Below are 5825 nucleotides of genomic sequence, written 5' to 3'. Positions count from 1 at the left end.
ACATATATATATATATATATAGAGCTGTCCGCACAGAATAACCGCTCGTGTATGTGTCATCATCATGACTCTTTAGTTGGTAGAGTTTGTATGACCACTCGAATCATAGGTTCAATCCCGCTATTTACTGAATGGAATTCTTAGGGTCCGTTCGGGGCAGCTTGTGCGTTTCAGGATAAGCTGCTTATCCTGAAACGCGGCCCGCGGGCCGGCCGCAGGGGTCGGCCCGTGGCCTGCGTTTAGTGTAAAAACCCAAACGCAGTTTTGGATAAGCTGGCGAAAAGCGCGAACCAAACGGGATGGCCAAAATAAATCCTATAATATACCTTGATCCAAATATATATTTCATATTTTAATTTTAGTCTCTATATATATATATATATATAATATTTGGAATTAAATTTATCTGATTTATGTGTTATGAAATATCATGCATGATGATTTATAATCAAGTGGTCATTGGAGAGTAGCTAATAATTGAGAAAAGGTGCTGAACAAGTCAAAAAACTCGGTGCAAACACCCTCACCAATAAGTGGGCCCCAGAGGTGGGGTCTTATGGCTCACTGGCCATGAGTGGGAGCTTGTAGTGGGGCCCACATAGCGCGACCTTTGACTTTCATCCTCATGTTAGAATGGAGACAAAGAACACTTTTCACCTCCATCAAAGCCTAACACGTGTCTAATCATCATTTTAAACTTCAAAAGTTATTACATTTTTTATGGAAGAAATTAAATGAATCTAATTATTAATTAAAAATAATAATAATTTTCTATTATAAGTAATTGGCCATGAATAAGATTTGCATATCTCATGTTTTAGGCCTTGTTGCGAGTTAGAAAATTTAATGATGAAAGAGTGATAATTTAATGTTTTGACGTGCATGAAAATTCAACATACACACGGAAAACAAATAGAAAAGTAGCAGACAGAGACACCCATATTTTTACGTGGAAAAACACTGTAATTATGCGTACACATGTCCATCCTTCAATTGAATTAGAGATAGAGTCACAAAGTTGAGAATCACAGATATACAATAATAGCTTAGCTATAATAGTCATAATTTGACTGTCACTAATGTGTTTTTTGACTTTAATTGCAGTAAGTTAGCTACAAATGTCATTGTCCTTTGTTATAAAGGCAGTAGTCAACAAAAAAGAGTATAGTTGGACACTGCAACAGTGATAGATGACCACAAGTGTCGTAAATGGAAGTTGTAACAGTAGTAGGTGGACATAATGACAAATTGATGTTTACGAGAGCAATAATCAACCACAAAAAACTATAGTTGGAAAGCTCTAACAGTAGTAATTGGCCACAAATGTCATACTTAGTGGCGACAAGAGCAGCAGTCAGCCACAAAAGCTGTAGTTGGAAGTTGTAACTGTAGTATGTGCTCATTAAAGTCACAGTCGTTGGCTAAAAGAACAGCAGTTGGCCATAGAGGTTGTAATTGGAAGCTCTGATGGTATTAGCTCGATACAAAGGTTGTAGTCGATCGTTGCAAGAGCAACAACTGACTACAGAGGTCGTAGCTGGAAGATGTGACAATAGTAATTTGCTACAAAGACCATAGTTAAATTTATTGAATTTCTATTTATAATCATTAAAAATAGATATGGTTCTATTTATAGGAGATATGAGAACAATATTTAAAATTGCATTTTTTAGCCATGCTTTGGAGGGGTCGTAAAAGGTAATTTAGTTTATATACATGTCTGAGTCTATCGCTTAGTAGTCACGAATTTGGTCGGCTAAACCAGTTTTGGTCGACTCTTAATTGTGATGGACAGTGGGCTCTTGTTTGGGGTGGTGGGTCAGCTTAGACTAATAAATCTTACCATTCCTTAAAAAGGGATAAAAAAAATAAATTGACATCTTCCAACCTATACTTTGTTCTTATTTAAATAAATTTAAGAGCATAATCATAAACTTAAGAATAAATTTTGGATCAAGAGCTCATAAATGCATGGAATATATCTCTATTTCAATATGGTCACATAATTAACTTTATCAACCAATAAGTGTCTTATGTTGACTAATTGAACATAAACTCTATTAGTTATTCCTAAATATTGGGATAATTATATGCAGGCCATCGAAAATATTGATATTTACAAATCAACCGCCATGTGATTTTCTTAAAACCATGAATTTTGAAATTTGAGTGAGAATTTAAATAATGGATGAAAGAGACTGTTTGACTTGTAAATAACATGTTTCTAGTGGCTTCTGCGTGCTTCAAATAAATTTATATAAGGAATCATTTGAGATCCATATCTTTAAATGTTTTAATTAAAATATAAAATTATTTTTTAATTTTTTTAAACAATTAACTATCTAATTAAATAGTGTGAGTATTATATAACACCCAATTTAAGAGAGAATATTACATCAGGACTTCTAAGGCAGTTTGCGTTTGAAGTCCAATAGTTAGACTCAACGTGTCAAGTGGGCCCCATTATTTTACACTGGTATTGGTCGGTGTTAAAAATGATGGAGCCCACTTGACACGTGACGCCGCACCATTTGACTCTGAATGCATCATGAGTTTTGATGTAATATTTTTCCCTAATTTGAGGTGTTTACATATCTAACGATTAAATTTTAGTTTTTACATTTGTACCAATAAAACCTTTCATATCAGATAGAAATATCATCATTTTAAATTTTTAAAAGTGAATTATTTTTTCATGCATCATTAAAGTAATCTTTATAACAAAATTAAAGTTTAGCTGTTATATATATATATATCCCTAAAGCGATTTCTTGGAGGCATCCGGCGGTAGAACCAGCTGGTTCTCTCTCTAGTCAGCGAGAGCTCACATGGGCCTGTCCTTTTAAATACTGCCACGTGTCAAATTATGGGAGACATGGGGCCCGCTCTCAACAATCAGATTAAGGCTAGGTGGCCGTTAGATGAGTCGGCGGCGTCTCATAACGACCATCGGATCATACGTCGAACATCACGCGAGGCAACGGATTGACCACGTGGAGGGTGGCGGTGGTCCAATGGGGCCCGCTTGAGTTTGACCTTGACGTACGAATGTCTCAAAGTCAAAACATATTTGTCGGCTGAGCCGCTGCTTCTGGATGTTGACTTTTGATTGCTTTCATGGTTTTCATGCCATTTTGACTTGTGTTAATATAAATTTATATGTTTCGGCTAATATTTTTGAGTGTTCATTTTTCTATCCATGCTGAAAATTCTCTCTAGTCGTAGATAGCTTTTGAACTGAAGTGATATTGCGGCTCAATTTTGATTGCAAATTATCATCAAAACAATGCAAATTCAAATGAAATGTAAAATATCAAGCAGTGACGGCTTCAAAAATTTTTACGTGAAAAACCCGTAAAGGAAAAAATCACAGGGTCTGGCCCAATTACAAAAATTCACTTTTGATTGATGATTACAGAAATCCCCTGTCTTACAGACTGAAGAGGGTAACTATATTTTTCAGACTACAGCTTTAACTGATAGTGTCTGGTTGGTGCTTAGCGGTGGTCGACAACGGTCTGCGGTGATGCTGAGCTGCACCTTCTTCTCAAAGCTTCAGGCTTTCACTAGGCTTCAGCTTCCTCTCATGAGAGAGATGATGCTCAATTTATAGTATTCTGGGCGCAATTAATGCAAGAATATGAACCATTTTAATCGGACGGCCCAGAAAGCTTTCCTAGATCTTACGTCGTTTAATGAACATTTGAGTGTCTTAATGATGTCAGAATTGAGTGATCTTGAGCTCGTTGGATTCGTCTTATCGAGGCGCTCGATTCAAGTATAAAATTGTCATATTTGATAACCGTTTGATCTTCCAAATGTATCTGGAAATATTTTAAGTGTGATTTAATGACTTGATATGAGCTTGATTTGACTTAGATTGGGCTACTTTTCATATCAGTAGGTCCGTCTTATCTAACCGGTCAGTTTGATTATAAGTTTACTGAAATTGAAGTTCTGGATGACTTTCTATCAATATTTGAATATTTCTTATTTAAAATATTGTCTCGAGATTCATGTTATACCTCGAGATTCGTGTTAGATGATGAAAATTTGTTAATGAGGTATAATAAATAATGGTATTTATTAATATAATATGAAAGGTTGTGTAAAATTTAGTGAAAATTTATCATTTAATTCAAAATTTTAATAGTCGTAAATTGATATATTGCATAATTTGTTGTAAATTTTATGGACTGCTGCCATTTGTAGCGGCTACCAACATCCTTCATTAGTCATTGTTGTAGCTATCATTTATCATTGACTGCAATTGCTAGATAGCAACTACTAAGTTTTATATTATTTTCATGTATAGTTTATTTTAGTTATAAAGTATTTTTCTTAATCTAATTTTCTTAGGGAAATTTACATAGTTGGTGCACAATTCTTATGTATTTTCATATCACATACCTAAACTTTTTATATTTATATGCATAATATTTTCAAGGGTCAGTTTGGGGCAACTGCAGTTTATCCAGCTTATTCAAATAAGCTGTTGATCCAGATAAGCTGCTGATCAACAGCTGATTCGGATAAGCTGACTGGCTGTTTGGTTTGTGCAATTGGAAAACAACTGATTTTCAGCTCTTTTTGGATGAATGACCATTCTACCAACAAAGTTTCATGGAGGTGAAGCAAAGATCGAAGCCAATGACAGAAATAACAAGATAATAAATTTCTATGTGCATTTTATACTCTTTATTGTACATATTAAACCACTTGGAACTGGAAAAAAACCTCATTCTAAATATTTCTTGCAAACATGGAATTGGAAAAACTCAGAATTTCTATCATCAAAGCCGCATGAACCATCAACATACTTAAAATAGATAAATTAATAAAGAGGCAATTACATGTATTTCATCTTTAGAAAGTAAGCAAAAGTGGTATTAAAGTCAAATTAAATACATAAATAAGTCTCACATCTGCAAAAAATATAGAACTGCTGACTACTCAGTCCATCCACTTTTTAGAAGGAGAGCCGCAAGACATCTCCAATAACAAAGAACTGAATTGTATTAATGTGTTGTTTATGTCATTTGGTTGATCTTCAGGAAGCAGTGGGAAGAGCATTTGTGGTATGAATTTGATGCATTTTTGCATTTAGGGTCCACATTCTTCCTCCCTCTCACCCCTAAACCTCTGCTGCTTCTTTATGTGCTGACAAATGCAGCAATTCCTAGCTTGGCTTGCTTGAACTTTGTCTTCTCGTTGGTTCTCTGGGAGAAGTATTTGGTGCATTGATGGTAGGGATTAGAAGCATATGAGCATATTGGATTAACATTATTAGTATTCATTCATTAGTCTTTCCTTTCTTGCCTCTGATTTAGCTCATTTTGGTTAGATTTTCTGATTTGAGATCTTTTGAGAGCAGAAATCTGTGCACTTGTGGTAAGGATTAGATGTCTACCTACAGAAAAGATCCACATTTCTTCTTCCTTCCACCTTTTCTACATTTTGCTCTGCAACATCTGTTGGAGCTAATTTCTCATCAACAGCGAGAGCCTTCGATCGCGGAGGTCTCTGAGAGCAATTCTCGCCGCAAACGTGGTAGGGATTTGAAGCGTAGCTGCAATGCGTGGCCATCTTCATCTACTCTTCTGCAAGGAAGAAGAAGAAAGAAGAAGACGGGAGGAAGAAGAGGGAGGAGCGGGAGATGCGAATCAGGGGAGGGAGATGCGCGCGAGGGCACAAATGACACGAGAGTATATTAATGCCAACGAAACGCCGGACTCGGGTAACATCTCGCAGGCTGAGTCTTTCACAATTAAAAAACACGGTTTTGGGATAAGTTGATCAAACACGTGAAACAAACGGTATGACGG

This window comes from Phalaenopsis equestris, unplaced genomic scaffold (genome assembly GCF_001263595.1).
Source record: "Phalaenopsis equestris unplaced genomic scaffold, ASM126359v1 Scaffold000428, whole genome shotgun sequence".
In the NCBI taxonomy this organism is placed as follows: Eukaryota; Viridiplantae; Streptophyta; class Magnoliopsida; order Asparagales; family Orchidaceae; genus Phalaenopsis; species Phalaenopsis equestris.
This window is presented reverse-complemented; position numbering follows the sequence as displayed.